The 27,241-nt window shown below is 37.7% G+C and overlaps 1 protein-coding gene across 5 annotated transcripts in view; it reads left to right on the top strand.

The window, feature by feature from the left end:
- ZNF521 (zinc finger protein 521) overlaps positions 1–27,241 on the top strand; it is a 327,899-nt gene that overhangs the window by 248,981 nt on the left and 51,677 nt on the right. The gene's annotated exons all lie outside the window — the stretch shown is intronic.

Here is a 27,241-nt window from a genome sequence, read left to right as displayed (position 1 = left end):
TAGCCCTTGTGCTGCTCTCTCACCCCAATATTGCTCCTCTTCTTCCATTGCTTCTGAAAGGGAGAGATTTGTTCCTTTTCCTTTTAGGGAAAAATAACCTGTATACTTGCTTGATGGGTTGCAGCAAGTAAGCCTGGTTGATGATTTCACTTTTGCTCTAAAGATCAAACTCCTGAATTCAAACTATTTGTAAATCAACGTTGTATCTCTGGACATTTTGCAGCCCTACTCCTATAGACATATTAAAAATGGAGAAGTAAAATGGAATTGGTGAGTCTGAAACTGACATTGGTTTAATCCTGATGTACTTTCAAATAAACGTTACGTGCAACACTGATGACCCTGTGGGGTAACAAGAGCATGTAGATTGTGAGTAATCTATGTTGTACAAACAATAGAAAAGATTCCTGTAGAAGCAGCATGTTCCTGCTTGGGAAGTTATAGTTCTGTTTCAGCTTGAAGTCAAACTAGGTTGCTGATGAAAGAAACATTCAAAATATTAATTTATGCACAATGCACTCTTGGTAGGATGTTGCATGCAAGTATCTGACTGATAACTTTATATCCTGCTTTTCATCCAACATGAGGAGCTCAGAGTAATTCACATAGCACCCCTTCATCTGTTTTTTCCCTACAACATTAACAATCCTGTGAGGTAGATTGGGCTGAGACATAGTGACTGGCTTAAGGTCATTCAGTTGAGTTTGCATGGCTGACAATGAATTTGAACTTGAGTCTTCCCAATCCTTGTCCAACACTTTAACCACTACACCATACTGTCAGGTACATCTGTGGAATAGTAGTGTGTCCCAGAGTTCTTTGGATGGCAGGATCCCCTAACCAGACCTCAGCAGTAAATCACAGAGACATTGACTTCATACTGCTAAACTCATTTCCCATTTTAGACTTGGCTGAAGTCTCATAAATAGAGTTTAGCTAGATAAGAATCTTTGCTGCAGACAAGAATGAAGCCATGCATAACAGTTGATTGTCCACTACCAGTGTAAGGGTGTAAATGCTTCATATATCAATGGTGGTTCATTCCTTTTAATTCTTTCAATGGAGAATTAAATTCTTGCCCTTGCCATGAATTAGTAATGGCATCTGGTGGCCATGAAGCTGAGTAATTGTTGAGTGTGACTCTGGCCTGAGAACTGTTGGTTTTCAGCTTCCTTTTCACAATGGACCATTCAAGGGTCATGTTCTCAACTTTGTAGAGGAAATCTAATTCCAGTCAGGCTGAAATGATCCTAGCATATTTTCATTTTGTGTTCACCAATATATTTATTTATTTATTATTTATTAATCAAATTTATCACCGCCCATCTCCCAAAAGGGACCCTGGGCAGTTTACAATATATGCTGCAGATCCTCAACAATGCTGCCAAAGACCTAGTCAGCAGCTTCAGGCTATGCCTATTATTCTCTTTGCTGTTCTCCATATCAGCAACTCTGGCAGTATCTAGATGCTAAAACCCAAGGTAATAAAACGGGCTGTACCGCTTTGGACAACAATTAAAAGAAGGCATGAACAATGATTTGTACAAGACAAAAGTATCCTTTTGGAAGAAGACAGCAGACTGAGGAAGTAGGTACTACTCTAAGCATCCCTCTTCTGTTCTAATGTTTTGATTTATAAGGCCTGTCTTGAGTATCAAGAAAATTAAAAATGTATAAACACTTGCATTCTGAAGTGGTATAGCCATGGTATAGCCATTCTACTACCATATTCTAATGAAAGTACAAAGCTAGTCTCTGTCATTATGGATTGTCTGAAAGCAGTTGGAGCTCCCGTCTGTCTGGGCATTTACTGTCTGAAAATGCCAACAAGTATTTGAAGGGGAAGTTTTGTTAACCCTGTTATATCCCTCCCATCCTTTTTAGGTATCTTGTGTACATTTCCTGTTGACCATTAACCCTGTGTATTCTCTGCTTTCAACCTTCCACAGCAGTCAAGAAGGATGGAAATAATCCAGCGTTTAACTGGCCCTGTTGAATCATGGAAAATACATTCTGTCCTTTCACATTTTAACATAACCCTACAATTGTTTACAAACTGTATAGCAGCATAAAATTGACTGTGCTGACATATAGATTAAAAAGTGTCTGAGGAATAACAGATATTGTTTTGTTACATAAATAAAAAAAACCCACTAAAGCTAGTGGTCTTCCAGTGATTAAAGTTGCTTTTCTATTTAATAACCCTGCTAAGAAACAGGAAATGCAATTTCCTCACACCTTTCCTGAGGCTCTCCAATCAGCCAGGTCCTCTAAGAAGTTCCCTACTGTATATTCCTTCATCAACATGGCATTCCTCAAGAGGCCCACACAGACTCTGTTAAAATTAGCTGTGTTCCACAATAGTGACAAGAGCTGCCTTTTCCCTAGAGAAGTAGAGTGATGTGGTGTTGCTTCTTATTGGAATGAAATCATCTCTTTAATTGCAGAAAGTATTTTCACTATCTGTTAATTGATAAACAAGGCTCATGCAGTCAGGAAGCACATTTGATACAAAATTTCCCAGTACTGAATATCTCTCCCCTTGCAACCATTACTACTGCTGTTACATAGGTAAAGAGTTGTGCAGACTCCTTTGTATAGTGGTTTCTTGAAGGACCCTGAAGAAAGTTGTAAAGAGTTATTGCTCTTGTTCAAGTGACCATCTACTTACGGGGGACTTGGTTGCATTTCTGTTGGTCACTGTTGAAAGGGCATAAGAAATGGTTGAACATGACTGACTTATGCCTATTCTTCTTTAGATGTATTTATAATAAACCTCTGGCATATGTCACACTAGAACAGCTAGAAAAACTGCAACTGATGTAATTGGAGTTGAAATAGACGCCACTTAAAGGTGTACAAAACATTTTGAATTCAAACCATTCCAAGTTTAAAATGCCATGTTTCAGGCACAAAGTATCCTGTTTTGAGTATGAAATAAATTATTTTGATCATTTTGGAGCTCAACCAACTTCAAAAATTATAAAAAGAGCCCATTTTGCATCCCAAAACCACTGTTTTGCACTCAGAATGGGGAGTTTCAAATAAGGTGCACAGTCCTAGCATCATTGTATTATGGTTTTAGTCACAAAGCTAGATTAATTTTGTGCTAACTGACATTGTAATAGTCTAAATAATACTTAGGTTCCTGTACTGAGCTTTATACTCAGAACATGGTGGCTGCATCTTTATTGCCTGGTGTGATAGCAGTAGTGATGTTCGCAGCAATAAACTAATATCTTTTCAGTAAGAAAAACAGAATGGTTTATCTCTGGTTCATACATCTTTAAGCTATAATGTGGTTTGTTTAATTTTAGTCCAACATATTATGTGAATCCTGTCGTTATAATTTATAATGGTTTATATAGTTTAGTATTATAAGTGAACCCGGCCTCTATGGCTTGTTCACCAAAAAGATGGTTTAACACAATGTATGAACCAGCTTATGTTTTATAGCATAATTCAGCTGTGTAATTGGCTGGATAATATTTATTGAGTTTTACTGAAATGTATTTATGAAGCACTAATTTGGGAAGGGCTACCCTATGCTATATCACATTCTGAAAGTCATAGATACTAGTATGTATAAACAAAACTGGTAATGAACTATTATGTCACTCATGGTTTCATGTGTGCATGGCTGTTTATTTGTTTAATTTATATATTGCCAAACTGGCTAATGCCCTCAGAGTGGTTTACAACCATAAAACCAAGAACAGCAATTAAATTAAATTAAATTAAATTAAAAAGCCCCAAGACAATAACAGGGCCAGTATAAATAGTTTGGTTTATAAACATAGACTGTGGGACTTAGAGTGTGATAGAAAATAGAACTGCTTTCTTATGATAGTGCCCTTCAGTTGCGTTAAATTTTCCAGAATTCCTAGCCAGAATGAGGAAATATCCATGTTTCAGCTGGAGAAATGAGGTCCAATAGATATGGAAAAGATTGAAGTTAATCAATGCACTGAAGATGGCAATCATTAGTCATGCTCACTAATTTTCTTAACTTATTCTTCATCATCTTCAGAGAAACACAGATGTGTTACAATGGCTGCATTCATGCATCACATTAAGCCATGATTTGTGTAACATGTTATATTGAAGAAAGCATAGTTAGTTGTGTTTTCAGTGATTTGGGATCACACAACATACAAAGTGAAAATCTAACAAAACATGCTATGGTATAGTGCAGTTTGTTAACTCAGACACATCTTTGTGTTTGCAAATTGTAGCCAACACATTTGGACAGCAGTAAGTTGCAAATATGCAAACAGTTTTCTTGTCTTTCCTTCCCATAATGAGTAGTAGACAGTATAAGCTTGAAATATAAAAACCACATGGATGCACATGCCTGAGAGCATATATTTTGTGCATAGGAGTTGTAGCGCTGGATTTTTTTTTTTTTCATAGCTGAATACATTGGTCATTGGAACAACAATCTCCAGGAATAGTTCTGAGGACTCATTGTAAAAAGATAGGGAGAGTGCTTGTTTTGTGGAGGGGTCTCTCTCTCTCACTCCCCTCCCCCCTTGTCATTTCTGTCCTTTTATGCATGTTTCTTTTACAACTGGCAAGAGGCTGCTGTCATGAGAGAAACAGTAAAAAAAATCCTGAGTATAGTGAAATAATTTAGCTGATAATTCCCTACTGTATAATTTTCTACGCTTCCTGCTAGCTGACCTTGTGGGCTCTTGTCAGGTTGCTAAGGGAAATCCAGTGGGGTTCCTGCTCTGCTCTTCTACTTTTAAAGTAGTATTACAGGGTATGGGAGGATGTTTATGTCAGCTTAATGATGCACATAGTTGATCACATGGCATTGTGAAACTCCATATTCTAGTATTAGTAATAGCTATGAGAGACATTGATTTCTCTCTCCCTTCCAAATATATCACATTGAATTTTGATCTAACCAGGTATGGCCAAAAAAATAAAGAGGCTTAATTGAAATATTAATAGGAAATTCTGTAGAATGAAATAGAAAAATCCTTGAGATTCATCACCGTGTCACAACACATGTAGAGTTAAATAAAAATGCCCCAGTCCTAAAGGAATATACTTAATTTTTGTATATTTATCCATGGTGTAACATTTGTCATCTTTTTCAGCCTCACAATAATAACAACAATTATAAAATCACTTAATATTTCCATTTTATCAGTGGTGAACTGAGGCAAAATTGGAAAGACTTTGACCAGAATGATAAATACCAGATTGATTTAGCTCTCAGAGAATTATGGATATGTTTACAAATAAACAAAGGACAGCTCACATCTCAAGCATGAATCATGTTGAAATGTATGGGTCAGAAGGGCCACCTAACTCCAGATGACTCTGAGCAGCTTATGTTATAAAATAAAAGACAGCAGAAACTTGAAGAAAAATCCTGAACTTCCAGAAAGATAAACACCACCACAAAGAACAGGGGCTCAGCAGCTACCTTACCCCAAGGCCTGGGAGGCAAAGCAAAGTTTTCAACAACTTTTGGAATGCCATTAGGATGGGAACCATATGAATCTCTTGGGGGATGCTGTTCCAGAGGGCAGACACTGCTACAGAGAAGGCACACTTCCTACGTCCCAAGGGATGACATTGTTTAATTGAAGGGACCTGGAGCATGCCTACTCTACCCAATCTTACAGGGCAGGCAGAAACTATTGGAGACAACCAGGCCCTATGGCATGAAGGGCTTTATAGGTGATAACCCGCACCTTGAACTGCACTTGGAAGCTAATTGGCAACCTATGCAGGGTTTTTTTTAATCGTATGTCATAGCAGTTGGGTGTTCATGCTGCTTTTTTCTTGCTGGGAAATCCTTGTGAGGTCCAGCAGCCAGATGTGTAGACTATTTAGCTGTGGCAAGTCATGTTGCCCGGGGTGCACCACGAGGAGGCTAGTCTACATTGCACTGAGCTGGACTGAGAGAAAGTGACTGGCCCAAGGTCACCCAGCCAGCTTTCATGCCTAAGGCAGGACTAGAACTCACAGACTCCTGGTTTCTAGCCCAGAACCCTAGCCACTAAACCAAACTGGCTCCCTACTTGTGTCGTTCATGGAGCAGGAGGATAAATGGAGACGTCATGGTGTCATATTGGAGTTATATCAGTGGAAGGCAGGGCTTAACTGGAGCACTCATGTGATGAGTGTTCTCGTTTTCTGAATACCAGAATGGAGTTTACTTGGGCCCCAGCTAGGAGTGATCAGGGTCCACCTTGCCTACAGCATTGAAATACATTGATGGACTCAATTAGTTTATTTAACTATCATCCATAAAATACCAATGTCAGTAATCTTAATTCTAGGTGTTCTAACTCAAAGTGTATTTGAAGATGAGTACAATGCCCATCAAATCTGCTGAATTTAGAAATCTTGATAAGCTCAAAGACATCTAACCATACTCCAATATCTTTTGAGGACTTTTCTATTTCATTATAGTACTGTAAAGGTACACTGCACAGAGGTTCAGCCATTTCTTTCTGGGTAATTTTCTCCAGCCAGAAAAGTTTCCCTGCACAATGTTTACAGGCAGTAATAACAATTGATTTGCGTACAAGTTGTTCTTAGGCAATTATAAGGAATTGATCTAGCCAAGCTGGGGCTATGGCATTGTGTGTTTTGCAGCTCTTGTTACCTCTGACCTCATAACTACAGCAGTGACCCACTGGGGAAAAAAAAAGGCTTGTCTCTCCAGATGAGATTTTAATTTTAACTTCTAGTAGATACAGAAAAATAGCCACTGAGATTGTCATTAAAAAAGACATAGATTGCATAAGGAAACCTTTTGAAAATTGCTGTGTACTGAATAGTGGTAGGTTCAAAACAAGTGGGCTTCCTCTTTTCTATTTTACTTTTGTTTGTAGCCTAAATGCATTATATTAGGAATTGCATCAGTTGGCTTACTTTGCATCTCAGCTGTCACAAGAAGAGTATGCTAATAGTCATGATTAAATGTCATTAGTCTATGTGACACAGGAGCAGAGTTGCTGGTGTTTTTCTGGGGCAGCTCTTGTTAAAATTCAGCAATAGTAGCAAATTATGTCTGCTATGGATTAAGCACAGTCATTTTTGATCCACATTCTATTGCATGTTCTTGAATTCCTGTCAATAAGCTTATGCCTTATAGGCATTGATTTCTGCAGGCCTTTTGCTAAAGAACAAAAAAGGCACTCAATGACTGAATCTGGGAAACTATTGTTCTTGTAGAAAAAGAGCATTTTCAGAAATTCTAAACCAAATCAGCCACGTTAGTAGGTTTCTGTGTATGTATTTTAAGGGAATTTGGTGCCTTCATTTATCTATTCTTTTGAAATTGCCTCTAACCTGGACTGAAATGAGAAATGGTAGGCATCTATACAGAAATGGAGGTGTGATGAGTGCAATTTGTGTATGCAGCAAATGTCTTTTTTAAAAAAAAATAATGTTAATACTTGTGGCTTATTAAGCAGGAGAGCAGTTACCTTTAAACATTTAGGTGATGAACCTCATTTAATTAGGCAGAATATAGTTTAGTAATTCTTAAAACAGTGTAAGTAATGGGTAAATAAAACCTTCTGGTAGTGTGTTGCATATACACTCTGCATTTGTTTATTCTACTTATTGGTTTATTCTCCATGGATTTTGGGCCCTACATGCTGTGCCTGTTCTTGATGCACCTTTCATTCATTGCACTACAAACAACCAATTTCTACACTATTGCTGTAATGTATCATTGGATAACCCACTCATGAGATACCTTACAGAAATCCTGGTTGGGTAATGAGGTTAAATCATGGTTTGTAGTTGAGGACAGTTTCACACCACAGAGGCAGAAATCTCCTGCTTGATCTGTAAACTATTGCCCTAAAAGTAGTATGTTCTTCCTGCTACTTCCTAATAAGAAAATGTTCATAACTTGAACCTCAATCCCCATATTATATAGGTTGCTGAACACTTCAACTAATACAACTTTTATGTTCATATCTAAGAACTAGTATGGGTAACTATTAGAGAACTATCAGTTCTCTAACTAAAACTGACCTTTTAGCCTTTTTCATTATTACAGTACAATTATGCCATCAACTACAGTACAATGTGCCATCAACTTGAACTTGTGATTTGTGAAACAGAAGAAAAGAGCTTCATGCACACAATCATCTGCTTTGCCCAAGGTTTAGAACCAGTAGCCCTCCAAAGTCTCCTATTGGTCTGCAAGCCAAGCCAGCATGGCCAGTGATGAGGGATGCTGAAGATGAACTTCAGCATCTGGAGGAATATGTTTCTCAACCCTATTTTAGCCGTTGGAATTTCAATGCACTTTTCATATACGTAGACTTGCAACACAAAAGGCAAGAGGTAATTTCAGAATTCCCATAATCAGCTATTTCTGCATACAGGTGGTCCTTTTTTACAACCACTTGTTCAGCAGCTGTTTAAACTTACAATGAAGATGAACGAATGGTAGTTAGGACCAGTCCTTATACTTACAGCTGTTGCAGCATCCCCGTGGTCACGTGATCGCGATTTGCGACCTTCCCTGTCAGCTCCTGTCAATGGGGAAGCCAGCAGGAGGTTGCAAGTTGCGGTCACATGAGGTCCTCACTTAACAATGGCAACCAGAACTGCGATTGCTAAGTCATATGGTTTTTTGACTTAAAACCACATAGCTTAATGACAGAGTTTTTGGTCCCAGTTAGCATTGTTAAGTGAGGTCTACCTGATTCTCCAAAGGTGGTATGTTATTTGTCCTTCATTTATTTAAGATTTGGCATGCACAAGAAATGACCTTCCAAACACTCTCCCTCAGCTGCAGGATGCTTTCTCCCAAAAAAGTGTTATTCCTTTATTTCTTGAAACTTGGCAAGTTACAAGGACTACTTTTGAGTATGTATTGTTATAATTATGGATTGAAGTAATTTTAAATTCCTTTCTGTTACTTCATTTATTTGCACTCTAGCTCATTTTAGCTTTGATTGGTGGGTATTTTGTTTTATATACATTTATTTAATTATATAATACATTCTACAATCATATGTTATCAACTGAATCCCAAAATCAATAGAAAGCTATATATGTGAATATGTATTAATAAAGTGCTATAAGTAAATGTGGCTGCAAAATGGGAGAGCTATAAAGTCCCATTATTTCACATCAATCCAAGATATGGATTATAATTCATTCAGAAAAGAATGACAAATGCTCCTGAATCACATGATTACTTTGAGTATATATTGATGGTTTCATTTTTAACTTAGACTGCACAGTTCATAGTTACAAAGACATAACTCAGATCTCAAAAAGACAAACTGAAATTTAGCCTGTCTCTTAGATAGCATTAACATTGTTTGTGGTTTTATGACAGAATTTGATTTATAGACTTGTACTGTTCAGAAAGTAGAGTTGACATACAGGTTTATCGGCTTAAAATGGTCAGCTAAATGCAAATGTTTATATTAACTTGTCCAAATTATAGAACAGAAGTTTTCATTTCATATCCAAGCAATATGAAATCTTATCCCTAAAATATTAAGCATCCAAAGTCTTAGCATTTAAGAGTACTAAAATACTTTGTGATGATTGGATTTTGCAGCTATTGTGGGCAGGACGTTAGATTCATTGGATCACGGTTCTTTTCCTTCTTTGCACTATATTTGGTTCTGTTTATGAGCTCACTAGTATAACAGCCTGATACAAATCTCACTTTCAGCATACATAGAACTATATAACTAAATTATATATGCAGAGCATATAGGATATTTAAGGTAGCATAATAATGAATGTTTTATTGATTGCACAGTGATATTTTCTACTTCTGGGCAAAATAGGGAGTCTTCATTCTAATATCTCCAGATCAGAATTGCCCAAGGTGTTATATAACGTTGTTTTTGATCTCACAGCACTTTTATGGAAGAATGACTACAAAACCCTCACAGATACATTTAACAATCAAAACACAGATCTGACGTTTCCCCAATTTAGATAAGAGGAAGAACTTTGATTTGGTGAAGGGGAGCTGAAGGGGGGGGGCAGAATACTGATCCATATACATATATTCAATAGAAAGCATTGGACTAGTAGTTGAAAATACTATTATTTTCTCTGATGTGAGGAGATGGGCAGTGACAAATTTGTTAAATAAATAAATTATCAATACCAAAGTTTAAATGTAGCCCAACAACAGACATTTGTGTTCTCTGCAGGCCAGATAGCAAATTAATTATTATAAGAATCCAGGATTAGCCATTTCTCTATCCATGGTAGAAATTGTCATGTTTATAATCCTGGTTACAATTCTAGAAAAAATGTATATTTGACATTATTCTAATAGAGAATAAATTTATCAAAGTTTCCAAATTAATAGTCTATTTACTGTCACTGTCATTCAGCAAAAGACATGCTAACATCAACTTAATTGATAGAGATGTAGTTTCATTTTCCAGTTCAGTTGTAACTACAAAGCTATTTTTTTCATATATCCAGAGGTATTATATATTGGTTATTCAAAATTTCTCAGTCTTCACACCAATCCTGGTTTCTTGCCACTTAGACAGCCTTTGGCCAATATCTTGGTCAGAATGCTATTCTAGAGTTATGTATACGAACCAGATGCTATAGTGCCTGCAGAGTCAATCTGTAATAAACAGGAATAATAGCATGTTATTGCCAGCCCCAAAATTAGAACATCTGGAAATCATTTTAGACATGATTCTGGATAGGATGAATCTGTCTCCCAAGATCCAAATAAAGGCCTTGCATCTCTCCTCACAAATAGTTCAGTAAGAGCATATGGATCTCATGACACAAACCCTGTTCCTTGGCATGACAATATTTTGCTGGGGAATGGTGTCATGTTCCAATTACCATGTCTGTTCTTTACACAGATTTTTCCATTATTTTGGGAGGACTTTGGCAAGATGGCAACATTACCCATCTTAAATTTGCATCTCAGTGATTAAGGTTTACACCCCTGTATAATGTAAGTCTTTTTAGCTAGGAAACCCACAGTCAGGACTAAAACATCAGAAGACCTGGTTCAAGCATATACAGTATGTCTCTCAAGAGTATCAGTTGGCTAAAGAGAGTCCTGCTGGCATTTTTCCAACAAGTTCTATAAACATATGATCAATCAGAAAGAATTTCTTCCTTCATGTTTCATAAGGAAACTTGTGAGATCATTTCATACCTAGAGAAGAATATGACGAAGCAGTCTTTATTGCAGTCATTAACCAACACAAAAGAAGAATATATCTTCTTATGCAAAGCTAAACACACCACTGATGTTGACTGACTGAACCTTCTAACTTTGAATGAGACAGATTGAACCTGTTGGTGTTCAAGAAGATATTCTTTCTTTGCTTTCTGTATGTAGTTACTAAATAGAGAAGTTTTACCTGTGACAAAGATAGTGAGAAACTAGGAGGACAAATGCCTTATTAAACACTTAGGCAAGAATGTATCTTTTTACAGAAGATCACGGGAACTCAGGCAACGCTAGAATCAATCCCCTCTAAAATTTGGAATAAATTCTATTGAATGAACTCAGTTTGAAGACTCTTCTCCTGATAGACATATTATCTGTCCATACAACTTCTAAATCACCTGGTCTATCAACAAACAAGAATATATGCATTTTTCACCATGGCTAGATTATATTATGTCCTGCTTCTGACTTTATGACCAAGATGAATTTGGCTGTCACCATTTTTATGGGGTGATTATCTTTTTAATTCTAATCTATTGCAACTATATAAAGGAAACAGCATAGATAAAAACTTTACCAAGCTGTGAGATTAAACTCAGAAGGCAATAAATACTTCAGGTGGGGGGAATACATACATACATACATACAAGCAGAGGAAGTGCCATGGCAAGACAAGACCCTGCATGGGATGTACCATCGACAGATGGCTGATGCTGGGAAATCCTACCAGTGGCTGGAAAGGGCTGGACTAAAAGACAGCACTGAGGCACTGATCATAGCAGCACAAGAACAGGCACTAAGCACAGATCCATAGAAGCAGGGGTTTACCACCTTAGACAGTACCCGAGGTGCAGACTGTGCAGAAAAGCCTCAGAGACAGTCCAACACATAGTGGCAGAGTGTAAGATGCAGGCAGGAACAGCATACACTGAACAGCACAGCCACGTGGCTGGCATTGTGTACAGGGACATCTGCACAGTGTATCAGCTAGACCCTCCCAACTCCAGATGGGAGATTCCACAGAAGGTTGTGGAGAATAACAGCTAAGATCCTGTGGGACTTCCAGATCCAGGCAGGTACTGGCCAATCAACCAGACATTGTGGTAGTAGACAAGGACCAGAAGACAGTGATAGTGATAGATGAGGTGGTGCCAAGTGACAGCAACATCAGGAAGAAGGAGTATGAGAAGCTGGAGAAGTACCAGGGCCTGAAGGAGGAACTAGAGAGGATGTGGAAAGTGAAGAGCAAAGTGGTCCCAGCTGTGGTAGGAATACTCAGGGTTGTGACTCCTAAGTTGGGAGAATGTCTCCAACAGATCCCAGGAACAACATCAGAGCTCTCTGTCCAGAAGAGTGCAGTGCTAGGAACAGCTAAGATACTGCACAGAACCCTCAAACTCCCAGGCCTCTAGTAGAGGACCTGAGGTTGAGAAAGACACATACTACCCCCAGGGGTGAGAAGAGATTTTTTTTTTTAATATGGAGTATAAAGATAATACTCTGCTATCTGGATATATAAGTATTCCTGTCACCTTACAAAACTCAGAATTGAAAACTTTTTGAAGCATTATAGGAGGAATATCAGCATTCTGGATAACAAATTGGTTAGGCTTAGAGTTGTATCACTTACATATGCACCCCTGGGCCATAGTCCAACAATCTGTTTTCAGAGTGGCCAAACAACTGCACAAGGAGGTCTACTAATCTTCCATCAGATGGTCTTCAAAGGCAGCCAAGATGGTAGCCAGCACCATATCTCATTTCCTATTTGGCTGTGCTTTTGAAGAATCAAGATCTCAATATTCCTCAGCCTGGTCCCCTTTAAATGCATTTGACTATAATGCTTAGATTATGGCTATAAAGAGCTGTAGTCCAAGAATCCTAGGTTGAAGAACTTGGTCTACTTGTCCCTGCTGGCTAGTTTGCCTGGAAGTGTCAGAAGGGAAGATGTAGTTTGAATCGGTGTTACAATCCTATCACCCAGGCTACTGGGAAGTTGCACCACGTAGTGAATCCAAGACTAGGCTAAAGGTCACTCATCATGAATTCTGCTAAAATTGGTAGTCCTTAAGTTCCTACAGATCTATCCTTTCAGCAAATGGAAGATAAATAAAAAGGTTATTTTATCTGTCCAAAATCCTTCTTTCACAAATACAAGTTTTTTTAAAAAAAAAACTAGTGTGAAGAACAATAAGAAAAGCAGCAATAATAGTATTGCTCCCATCTGTTTCTAACAGTATGAATTTTGAAAAACTGTAGGGCTCCTTTGCTGTGGGTGAATACTACTATGCAGTGTGAAACATTAGAATCCAAACCATAGAATAAAAGAAGAGCATATTTATTTATTTATTGTTTACCCTCCAGGATGCTGTTTACCGTATTGCTATAGGGGAAGGAACCACTGCATCCTTTTCAGTTCACTCTGGGTCTCAGATTCTCAGTCTGACCAGTGATGAAGTAGGCATGTCAGCCTGGGGTTAGGAAAACTGCATGGGGAGCTGCTGGACTCATTTTCTAACCTCTCCTTCTCCCTGGATATTGCCTTTTTCTCTCCCAAACAGTTCTGTGTGTGTGTGCGTGTGCGTGTGCATGCCTATGTGTCTCCTTTTTTTAGCTGAAATTATTCCCTCTTTCCCCCATCTAAATTTACTTCACAGCAGATTGTCTTGTAGTAAATCACCAAAAACCCAAATAGCACTAAAGCATTCTGATACAACATTAGCATTTGCTTAACAAGCACAAGATAAACATTAAACAAAGAACTGCATTTCTTTATTAGAGTCTGCAAGATACATAATCCATGAGCACAAGAAACATGGGACCCAGTGGATATGCAGATGCGTGTTATTTCATTGGCGCTGGGCGGCCTTGTTAGAAAAGGTTTTCATCTGAAGGCTTGGGGGTGGATAGTTGACTGTCCCTGGTGGGGCTGTAACTAGATACAGAGACTGTTGCAAGCTAGGCTGGGCTCCCTGGTGGATGTGCTGATTGGACAGCCTGAGGAAAACTTGGGAAGCATCAGGAAGTGAACTCAATCACCTTGGGGATGATAGGGTAGAACCAGATGAAGGCATTTGACTTCTTTTGTAACTCCCACTAAGGGCAGATTGCCAGTGTGATCCAGCCTCTATAACTGCAAATCAGGCCCTTTCCCCTATGCCGATTTCATTAGAATGGCCAGCATGGTGCAGAGAGAGAAGGGGGGGGGAGGGGGGAGGTTAGACACAGTAATTTTACAGGCAGGCGGGTACAAAAAAATCTGCATAATTAAGCAGTCAAGGCTGCTAATAGGGGAGTTTATATGCTCTGGGACCAGGCAAGGGCAGCGCATATGGATATAGCACTGGATATTAAATCTACGGCATGCAGACTTACTTTGGAGCCCTTAGAGAAAAGGCTAATTATAGAGAGAGGAATTGTGTTTACTGGTCTGTCTTGGGCAAAGATGTTGAAAGAAGTGCAACCAAGTTTTGCAGCTAAACATGAGCATTCTGTTAATAGAGATATCAAAACATTGCTTGCAGGTTGCCATGTGTCTAATTATAGGAAAGAAGCCATTCTTTGCACACCTAAGGGAAAATAGGTATTATCAAAGTTAGGACTTACTTCTGAGTAAACATGCATAGAATTATTTCACCCACTCTTTAATTAAATGATAAAGGAACACACACACACAGACAGAAAACCCACACTAAATGCATTCATTATTAAATGGCTGTAATTTAAATCTCAGCCAAACTCTTTTATCCAATCAACAGTATTTATCAGATTATTCTAATTTAATGATTCCTATTTTAAAATGACAAGTTGCATAAACCAGTGCAAGAAAACTATTTAGGTTTTGATTCCTAACTTATGTGATGCATGTGATGAAGAATGCCTACAAAAGCATAGGCCATAATAAACCAGTTAGTCTTTGTGGTGCCACTGTGTTCAGTTACAACCACATTAATATTTTTCCACATTAGAAAACCAAATGAAATTTATATTGCTTAGAATCCACTTTTCATTTCAGAATTGCTATCTTAGCCTTTTGCATCACATTAACAGTTCTTTATGCATAAGTATCAAATTTCCTAGAGGTCATTTAATCCAACCTCCTCCTCAGTTAGGATCCATTAGAGTATCTCTGACAGACAAGCATCCAGCCTTTGTTTGAAGCTACCTAGCTATTACCAAAACTTATGTTTCTTTTAGAATATCAAATATTGTTGGTTGCCTACAGTTCACTGCAGAGGTATACTTCTAGAATGTCTCTAGTTTTCACTGAATTTGGGGATTGTCCATGAACTCTATAACTTCTTGTATTGATGATTTAATTTTCATAAGGTAGAATGCTTTCTCTAGCATGAGGCCTTCCAGATCTATTGGAACTACAATTTCCAGCATGCTCAAGCAGTTGGCCATATTGACAGAAATTCAGGGGACTGCGGTGTTGTAGTCTCAATACTTTTGAAGAGTATTGTATTGGGGAAGATGGATGACTGTAACTTTTATGATAAGAGGTTCTAGGAATAAGAAGCATGTGTAAGTCCTACAAGACATGCCAGACTAATGGGAAGACCTTTTAGACCTTTAAAAATGGTAGAGGGTTCAGTCTGAAGTACAAATGTATATATGATGTTGAGAATGCATGCCTGGGAGAGTGGTTTCTCACATCTTGTTTTATGATACATTGACTATTCAAAATACCTCTGCCATTTTCTGCCACATTGGAGTAAAAGATGCAAAGAAATACATGGATCTGTGTTTGAAGAAAATACACAGCTGAGTGCTTTTAATTTCATTTTCAGTTCAGCAGCCCAAATCAAACATCAAGCTGCATTTTAAACACTAGGGAATGACAGAATGAGGCCCATGGGAATAAGAGATTGCTTGAGTTAAATTTGTTTTGTATAATATTTGTATTATGCTATTCCTCCAAGGAGTTCAGAGTAATATCTACTCACACCAGCTCCTGAGACTGCTTAAGCTAAGAAAGGGTGTCTTGCACGAGGCCACCCAAGGAGCTTCATGGCCTGAGTGGAGAGCTTAACCAAGTCCATTATGTGGTTGAAACCACTTCTGTAAGGCACCAGCATACCCAGCACAGAAGATAGAAATTGGCAAGTGGACATCGCTTGTGAAATAATTTCCATAAATGCTGATAGAACCTATTTCTAAATAGTTGTGCTTCAGTTTGCAGGCTAAACCTCTGTAAAAGAATTCTTTGAAAAGATTTTTATTTTTTATGTATATATTTATAAACATTTAGTTGGTATTGTATCATGAAATAACATGCTGTCGATAGAAACTTAAAGAGAGAAGCATTCAATGCTGTTAGATACTGAGTAAATTTTCAGTTTGGTCAAGCCCTTTGTATCATCCCTGATTTGAGCAACTGATAGACTAGTAAAGAAATATGTAAAATCTTCAGTCCCTTTCAAATTTCTCAATTTTTATAGATTTCCAAGTATTATTGTAGATTCTTACTGCATATACCAGTTGACAAGGGTCCTGGTAAGTAAGTAAATAAATAAATAAATACACACACAGAGACATACACACATATGCATTTTTTAAAAGTACAAACTTTCTTTCATGTTAGTTCTCTATTAGTTCATACTCAAGCCTTGCTGATTCAAGCCAGTGATTCAACTAGTCTAGCATTTTTTCATGGATAGCATTAATACATTGCAGGGAGTCATGGTTTGTTTGTTTCATAATTTCTTGAAGAAGCCATAGAAGCTAAGTATGTGTAAAGAGTTTTTAGATTTGAACATTGAACATAAACCAATCCAAACCGGATTACAGCAACATGTGATTTGAGAACCCAGACTTAGTAATTAGGAGTTGCCTCTTGGATATCCATAAAGAAAAGATGGAAGCAAGATGCTCTCTCCTATAATTGTTCTCAGTAAATGATATTTGGAAAAATGGTACCTCTGAACCTGGAGGTACCACATATCCACAGTGATGAGGCACCTTTGAAAGCATTTTCTCCATGAATTTGGCAATCCCTTTTGAAAGGTTTCCAAGTGAATGGCTGTTAGCTTTTGGCAATGAATGCCATCAATTCATTATGCACAGAGTGAAGAATTGATAGTCAATCTATCGGCAACACAATAAGAAGTCAGGTTTGCCTTCAGAATTTCTTTTCTCAGCCTCATATCTTGATATTCAAGTTGCCCACCAAACATTTCTCACTCCAGAATCCACTTTTATGTGGCTGTTTATTCCCAGAATGCTGTCTTGAGGTCATCCACAAAACTATTGATCAATAAACGCTGATTAGCCCCTTAATATGTATGTATGCATGTACTGTATGTACAGTATGTACGATCAGAGAATTGTGAAATTGGAAGCGAATCACAAGGGACATCTAGTCTAACTCTTCAGTGTGTAGGGAAACCAATTAAACCATCCTCAACAGGTGGCCGCCAGCTTCTTCTTAAAAACCTCCAGAGCTGGGAAAAAATACAACCTTCATAGGAAGGCTCTTCCATGTACAGATCTTATTGTCAGAAAGCTTATTCTTATCTTTAAATGATATTTAGAAAGGCTGCATCTTATACCCATTATTTCTTGTCCTAGTTTCTGTTGCAAAGGAATAGAGTCCCTGACCATCTTCCCTATGACACCCTTTTATATCCCTACACACTGATATCACTCCCCTCAATCTTCTTTTCTCTAAAGTGAACATCCCAAGTCCCTTCAGCTCATCCTCAGATTGTCACAAAATACTTACGTATTAACATGTTCAGAGTTCTCCCTTCATGTGTAGTATGACTCTACATGAATTGAACAACCCCATTTTACCTACATTGCATTAGGTATCACAAAATGTTTAAATTAAAAAAATAATAACCCAAGAACATGCAGTAACTTGCATTTTAGTGCCAGAGTCAACCTTCACCATCCTATCAAGGGAGCTTTCTGTAATGTTTGTAATGTGCTGCTTTCGTGCTTTAGCAAAGAAAAATGTCACTGCTGGGCTTTATTTTTAACAGACTTTTTAAACATCAATTAATGCAAGCAAATGTAGTAGAAGGTTTCTTGCTTGTTATTTATATGGGGGTGTGAGAAAGAGAGGAGAGAAAGAAATCTAATGGCAAGGGAAAGGAGAGTTCTTTTATTTTTAATTCCAAACAATTGGAAAACAAGAGAGGGAGAGTTTGAAAGGCATAAATGGTGGTCAGATGCCAGATATCCACTGACAGACCAGAGGGATTTAGGCCTCTAACTTTGCATGTCATGCAGACTATGTATTATTTTTATTTTTTATTTTAGATTGCATTTTGAACTTTAAAAGTATAGGCAAAGCTAAAAAAAATTGAAGATCACTGAAGAAACACAATTCAACCAAATAATGGAATAAATATTTTGACAAGGTGAACAAAGTACAAGTCACAAAACTCCAACATCCTAATCTAATCTTTCTATAGAGAAAGGTTCTGGGATCAGTTATTTTCCTTAGTTTCTTTTTTTAAAAATCCCCAGTAATATACTTTCAAAAGTGCAGAGTTAGGCATATTTTGATTTTATTTAATATGGTACAAGTGATTAAAGTTTATTTCAGGTAAAATAACTTTCTTATGTTTTGTAAAGTGCATTGTTTCCTGTAAATGGAAAGTATTATTTCTGCTATTCATCTCTCGTCTGTGTGGTGTTCAGTTCATTTAACCTCTACATCTTATGAGATATACTTGCACCTTGGGTTTCTCATTCTATTAAAAAGAAACCTGGAATCGTTCAGTTTCACAAAGTAATATTCATCTATGACGAAGAAGTTAGAAAGGAAAGCAAATGGAGTATCATTTGAGCATCCACCCAGTAGTTATTTTTAGTAACTCAATTTATTTATATCAAAATTATAGCCTCAGGGTAGCTCAAGAAAAAATTAAATCATTTAAATCATTAATAAAATTAAATAAGATTCCAAATACATAGTTTCAAAACAGTCAAATGTAGCAGATGAAATAACAACATTCCATCTGATTGAATAGGCATCTAGTGTTTGTCACATGGCTAAACTAAAAGTGAACATAACTTGGACATTTGAAATTTTCCAGCAGATTTGTGGGCAGAGAAATTAGGTCAAAAATTTATCCAGGGAAATGAGAAATTTCCCAGCAGTTTCTCAAGGCCAGGATTCACCTTTAGCAGTGCCAGTTATACCACTGTTAAAGAGAGCCCAGTGGAAGGGGTATCTTCATGATGAAATACAAAGATTGAAATATGAAATACTAATGGGATGCAGACTCCTACAAAGATGATTATACAGTGGAAGACAGGATATTCTCCCACACTCCTTCAGAATCTTGCACTGATGTTGGCAGTTGGTGGGCAAGGGATAAAACATGAGTCACAATACAAACCCTGCCCCTTTTATACTTGCATTTTGACATGGGCAGAGCTTGTGTAATGACATCACAACAGATATGTAATCATTTTGACAAAATCTCATCTTGCTGCAGACACCCCTTGCATCTTGTGTAAATACACAAATCCAGGAGGATGTCCCTGAACCTACAAAAGCAGGTGTTTTTTTTAATCAAGCTGAATGAAATATGGTAAAATCGAGAAAACAGATGAAGCAGGTATCAACCTAGTCTTTTCTGAGGCAAGGTTGCATTCATGGATACTGAAAAGCTTCCATCTCTTATTCTGGAGATCTTGACTATTGGTGGGACATAAAATGGGTGCATCTCATCCATATTGCCTAGAGAAGCATCTGTCTTCCAGATGTGTTGGACTGCAGCTCCCAGCTAGTGTGACTGGGAATATTGTGAGTTCAGTATATCCAGGAGCATCAGGTTGGAGAAGGCTGGCATATAATTTACCCTTTTTTTAGAAGTTTGTGTAACAGTCTTTACCACCTCCAAGAGCTGAACACACAGTGAAGCAAGTAATGTCTTCCTCTAGCTGTCTTCACCTTGTTTTTCTTTTTTTCTTTTTGCCTTCTGAAATAACCTTGCCTTCAAAATATGACTAGGGATAATATTCCTTTGTGATCTTGCCATGGCATGACCATGTAGGAAATCCCTGTGTGTATCTGTGGGATTATAAAATCTTGAGTTGCTTTGTGTGTAAAAGGAAAGAGGGACAAAGCAATGAATTCCAACTGCTTTACATCAGTGTACTTGTTTTCCCTCTCTGTTTGTAGGAAGACTGACATGTAAGCATGACATGAATGGTGCTGTCAGGAAGAACATAAACTTGCTAGCTTCAAGATTTCTCATAGAGACTCTTAAGCAGTTCTAAAGTCATGTCTGGAATTCAGAGCTGACAGTCCGGAGGCTTCCACAGGAGTTCTGTCCAGTAGAGTTACATGTATCGAGTTTTAAAAGGCTTCCTGCATCATTTTATTTCCACATCATAAATGTCTAGATTTTAAAGTTCAAACTTTTTAAAATCTAAAGGCCACAGCTGAGTGGTAAATCAGATGGCTTGGCATTCAGAACATCCTTAATTTAATTATTGGGATCTGCAAATAAATTAATTCAGCACAGATCCTGGAAATCGGTTGCCTCTTGGAATATTCAGCACTAGACTGGATGGATCAATGGTCTGACTCAGTATATGGCTGTTTCTGATGTACATCATTACAAGGCATCAATATGATTCCTATTTCAAGATGAAGAACTGAGGCTGCAAGTGTATGAATTGCTCAAGGCACTTAACAAATTAATGGATGAGGTAGGATTTGTAGTTACTAAGTTTTATTTCTCCAATTTTCCTGGGCCACACTGAAATTGATAAAATTTATGTTACACATTACATAAAAATTACATATGTGGCTAAAGCAGTTTTATAATCCAGAGTTCTACCTTCCTTCCTTCCTGACTCAGAATAGCTTCAGGAATCATAGAGTCGACGTGCTTTGATTATTGTTTTGCATTAACTGACACTCTTTGTTTACGGATGCCTCATTTGTCTTTTGGCTGTCCTGACATCCACACTGGCAGATGTATTTTTGTTTGAGTTCACTTTTATCAAGGATTTCCATTCCTAATTGAGCTAGGATAATATAGGGCAAATGACTCATTATTATAGTCCTGTCATGATAACCGGTATGTTTGTGTTTCTACTTTGATGAAAGCACTATTGTAGGAAAGAAAACACATTTGTGCTATTCTGCTCAGAGTACAATATTTCATCAGTTGGAAACATCATGCATGTAGGAATGGACAACATTAGCAATAATATTACCTATCATACTTGCAGTGCCACAGTAACTCTTGCATATATGTTTCTGGATATATTAAATGCATTGGAAGAGTTTTTGTCATTTGATCCTTCTAAACAAGATCTAGATATAGATGCTTCTTGAATATTGTACCATGTGAATAGACAAAAAAAGGAGGAGTACCATACTGCTTCTTGTGATTCATTATCATGAAACAAGGGGGTATTGTATGTAGAACTACCCATAGAAGGATTGCTACAATATCTAATGTTAGAGGTACAGTTTGTCAGTTCTACTCTTCCAGGGCTTTTCACCCAAAAGGTTCCCACACCGCATTTATTTCATAACTTCTTGACTAAGCTTCCAATTTGGGAATAGTGGTAGGCCAAAAATGATCTAGTGCTATACTCAGTATTATACTTTAAGCATAGATCGGAAAGTGCTACTCCTGCATGATTTAGAATGCAGTCGTGAACATGGGAACCATGTTAATTTGTGGCATTTCTACAATTAGAAGATCCATGTGCTCTGTTTGCTGTGTACATTAATCGAGATAACAGTATGGTACTGGGTCATTAATCTGGCCATAGCAGCTTGCATGCCCATTAGAAGATTATTGCTCCCAAACAGCAGATGGATTTCAGATTTCAAGATGAGTTAAAATAAGCTTATTGCCCTTGCTGATTTTAGCCTGCTTTGGGAATTAGCGGCCCATGTGTAAACATGGTGAATTGGCCAGGGAATTACCATCACCGTAATGTCATTTATGCCTTATTGATGTTGGCCTTAGAACATAGTATACAATGCTTCACTAAGGGCCATTTTACTTTATTGTGTACCTATGGCTCAAATTTTGGACAAGGTTGACATTACGAAGCAGCAATATTGTAGCAAGAGTTTCCAGACTAGAAGCTGCCATTATTGTTAGATTTCACAACTTTGTATATATACTAACAGAGCCTAGAAGAGAACTTGTCCATCTAACTCTGAAACTCAGTTTCCATTTCCACTGAAGACATGTTTCTCATAAATGATTAAAGAATAGTTAACCATCAAAATGCAAAAGAAAGGCATTCCAAAATATAAGATGGTTATTTAGCAATCCCTCATAGTGAAACACATTCTTAAAAATACTGTATTTGGATTAAATGAGAACAGGAAAGAAAGGCGGGGGGCAGCAGGAGAAGAAGGAAAAAAGAGAGGCAAAGGAAAATTGCAGTATGATCCAGGTTCAAATTTTATTGGATGAATATTCAAAGGCATTTATCTCTAGACAGAACCCTGGCAATTTACTGCAGCTCCAGTGGCAATAATAATAAATGCATTTTTATAGCCAAATAGTTCAAGCAGCCAACAATGTTACCACTATATAATTAATAACAATAAGCAATTAAAGAGAACAGCAGGTTACAGCGATAAAGCACAGAAATATATTAGCACAAAAACAAAAATACAGAATGTGTGGGAAAAGGAGAGCATTGGGTCAATTTATATCCCTTTTTCTTGTGGATAAAAGGTGCATAGCTCCAGTTGCCGCTGCTGTGAAACCTCCGTTCATTTCAGTGGAGCTTTTGTGGAAATCTTGCAGGCTCCAATGGAAGAAAGCCTGTATAGTGGACTAGAGGATTGTATCCAAAATCTACCAATTTTAACGAAAAAGATAACATGGTGTGTAATTAATGTAAGATGATGGATATGAGTATGCCAGCATCAGAAACTCAGACCAAACAAAAAAAGACAAAAATCAGAAAGTCATGCTGAATGCTGTAAAAATAAAAAGATTGCATAAGAAACCAGGGCTTAACAGCAACAATATATCATTTTGACGTTTTTGTCTATCTAAAGTAAGATGACACCATAAGTATTCTTAATTTTACATGTAAACAGAATGATGCTTAGGATCTTCCAGCAGAGATCAGAGCCCTAAATAGAAGTTACAGGCTAACTTTAGACAAGGCTGAGGAACATGAGACATTGTTGCTGATGCACACTGAGAAAATTAAAGAATACCAAAAATAAGTCAATATGTGTTTCATTGTATGTAGGCAGGCCTTTGACTGTGTCAATCATGAGAAGCTGTGGAATGTGCTTAGAAAAAGAGAATCTCGGAATATCTCATTGTCCTCATGCAAAACCTATATGCAGAACAGGAAGCCGCAGTTTGGGTGGAACATGGTGAAATAGGCAGGCTGGCAAGGAAGTGAGACATATATGTATATGTATAGGTAAAGGTAAAGGTTTCCCTTGATGTTGTCCAGTCGTGTCCGACTCTAGGGGGCGGTGCTCATCTCCGTTTCAAAGCCAAAGAGCCAGCATTTGTCCGTAGACACTTCCGTGGTCATGTGGCCAGCATGACTAAACGGAACACCGTTACCTGCCCGCCGAAGTGGTACCTATTAATCTACTCACATTTGCATGTTTTCGAACTGCTAGGTTGGCAGGAGCTGGGACTAGCAATGGGAGCTCACCCCATCACGCAGATTCGAACTGCCGACCTTCCGATCGGCAAGCTCAGCAGCTCAGCGGTTTAACCCGCAGCACCACCGCATCCCTCATGTATATGTATACTCTCCCCTTATTTATCCAACCTGTATGTAGAATTTTTGAGGGAAGCTGGATTGGAAGTAAATGAGCATGGTTTTAAAACTGGAAAAAGAAACATCACTAACCTACACTATGCTGATGACACTACTCTGATAACTGAAAATGAAAACTACCTACAAGTTCTAGCCATGAAAATCAGGAAGCACAGTGAAAAAAATGGGACTAAGATTAAAGCTAATGACAATAGGTATAACTTAGAACTTGCAATTAAGATGCTGAAGTGATATCTTCTGCCTTTTAGGATCAACTAACAACAGTAAAGGTATCAGCAGTCAAGAAATATGCTGCAGACTAGCACTTGGTAGAGTAGCTATGAACGCCTTGGAGAAGATATTCAGATGCCAGAGTGTGTGTCTACCCAAAAAGATCAGAATTGTGTAGGCAATTATTCTCCTTGTGACACTATGGAAACAAAAATGAGACTTTGAGAAGCAAGATAGACACTTTTGAACTTTTGTGTTGGAGAAGACTCCCGAACACACTGTGGACAGCCAACAAAACAAACAAATGGATCATTGAACAAGTCAACCCAGAGTTCTTATAATAAGTATAATTACCATACGTATGGAAACATTATGCAAAGACCTAGCTTTCTGGAGGAGTAATAATGCTGGGAAAGGGAGAAAGAAGAAGAACCAGCAGCAAGGTATATGGACTCAATTATGGTGGCAATAGGTACACCATTGAGGAAACTGAAGGAGCAGATTGGGGACAAATTGTCCTGGAGAAAATCTATCTGTGTGGTTGCTAAAAGTCAACACCAACTTGACGGCACATAATAAAAAACCAAAACGTAAGATGAATAGAGCTGTTACATGACAGAATGTCTGTTGCTGAGCTCTATAGGTTTTGCTTTGTTTTTTTCATAAAAATTAAAAAGTGAGCAAAGATAAAACATTTTTAAAAAAGAAAACTATTTCTTGACTTCAGTTACTGCTCCTTAACCTCATGGCTGTAATTGTTATTGTTCTTATCTCATTGGTTAAAACAAAAGTTTTGCATTGTTTTCCTTTTGTATCTAATATTTAAGAGAAGACCATAACATTTAAGAGAGATTTGGTCACTACTGTCCTTCACATTATTTTCATTCACTTGCTACTTTTCAGAATCCCATGACCATTGTTGACTGAAAATTTCTAATGCATAGTCCAGCTTCCCACACATTAGCAGCAATGCTTACATAGCTTTCCATTAAGTGATGTTCCTACATTCACGAAACATACTACAGCTTGGTCCAGTTTAGGCCCTTTATTTAGTCCATTATAATTGAGTGCCATTTACATGCTGACATGTAATGCCCTCTGGTTATGCGGCAATATTGGGACCAGATTAATGGGATCACTTTTGATATGCCCCCAGAGTGAGTACATATTCCGTCCATATTTTTCTTCAAATGAATGGCCTGCCTGTGACAAGTTGCTTTGAGATGGTTGTTCTGTATTATTAGATATAGGTAGTCCTCATTTAGCAACTGCCTCATACAGATGACCTTCACAGGACTGTAAAGCAAAGGAAAGCTGAAGTAAGATCATAAGCACAGTCACAGTTTCACTTAGCAACTGCTTTGCTTAATGACCAAGTTGCCAGTCCAAATTGTGGTTGCTAACTAATTCTGTGGATGCCCCAGTCATCTGGATCCTTTTGTGTATGCAGTTCCTCTTGTATAGTTTTCATGCATATGACTTAGTTCAATGTGTGAGCATTATAAGGCCAGACTAAATAACAAAAGTAATATTGTCTAACTAGAAGCGTGATACCATTTTTTTAATACATGAGTACTCACGCCAATAATGTATTAATTAGATTATGATGCACTGAATAGTAGGGAAGTACTATTCAGTTTGGAAAACTGAGTCAATTTTGTTTTTTCATTTGATTTATTAAAATACATTTTGAGACATTTGTTTCAATAATCTAAATTTTCAATAACAGGTATTACCCAAGGAGAAAAAATACTAAGGCTGAGTTGGGCTTTTCCTATTTTTTCCCCAAGTATAAGATACAGATGTATCCCATAAGAATAAGTCCATACCTTTTAAAATAAGATGAAAACTGTTAGTCATTATAATTTCTGCCTGACACAAGTTTGGACAGAAGATGCAGAACAGGAGAAATGACCATGGTAGTTTGCAAATGCAAAGAATGCTTATTAGTTTTCAGTGATTCGCATCCTTTCTGCTCCAGCCCTCAGCACAACATACTGAGTTCTGTTTCAGGAGTGGATTTTCAGGGTGCATTGGGACATTCAGAGCATGAGAGAGGCAGTTGGGATCCAAGTTTTGGTGATCATTGCACCCCTCAGTCTTGTAATAAATCCCACTGAAATCAACAGGCATATACGGGATATTTTTTAAACTAAAATACTGGTTCTGAGTTAAGGCAATGATGTAATAGTTAGGGTGTTGGTTTATTACTGAGGGACCCCAGCTGAAGTCTACCCTCAGCTACACAAAGTCACTGGGTAAATTTGGCCTTCTCTCTCCCCGCTCCCCCACTTGATAGGGTTGCTGTTGTGTGGGAAAAAATAAAGTACAATCCCTAAGTAAGCCACCTTGAAACTTTGAAGGGAAGGCAGTATTTAAACATAACAAACAAACAGATGAGCAAATGAACAGTCCTCGTGTTAAAACAAAAATGACATGGTTAAACCTTCTCTGTAGGCTATTCACAAGTTTGCCCCAGTGAGTTTGGTAGGGCTCCTCCAAGAAACTGATTGTGGGATTGTAGCCTTATTTTGAAATTACTTGTAGAAACATAGCCTTTCTTTTCTCATGATATAATGCTATTATGCAGGTAATAACCTCAAACAACCTATGGGAAGGATCTTAGTTTTAAACCCTTTGAGGCAACTTTGACTTTTATCTTTTTTTTCTTCTCCCCATTGAAAAAAAAAGTGAACTAACTTTCTCTGTATCTATATGGCATACTTTGAAAACCCACTTTCCCTGTCTGTATTATTCTGCTTTTGTGACAGTATCTTAACCTCCATCATATATTCCACTGAATCTAGATGATGAACCATGGGGAGATGCCTGAGGTAATTTTTAAATAACCAAAACATGTGAATTAAACCAAGTTTCACATAGGGTCAGTGCCATGAGGAAGACTCATATGACCTACCCTGACCATGTCAAAAAGCATTTAAACTTTATGGTTTAAATTCAGGAGCCAGTCATAGAAAAACATGTCTTGCATGGACAGGATATCCTTTTAATGGTCCCAACAGATTCATTAGGTGCTTATATTCCATACTGGTGACATATTTCTTCATAAACAAAAATGTGATGTGTATT

Source organism: Candoia aspera, chromosome 3 (genome assembly GCF_035149785.1).
Source record: "Candoia aspera isolate rCanAsp1 chromosome 3, rCanAsp1.hap2, whole genome shotgun sequence".
Lineage (NCBI taxonomy): Eukaryota > Metazoa > Chordata > Lepidosauria > Squamata > Boidae > Candoia > Candoia aspera.
This window is presented reverse-complemented; position numbering and strand designations above follow the sequence as displayed.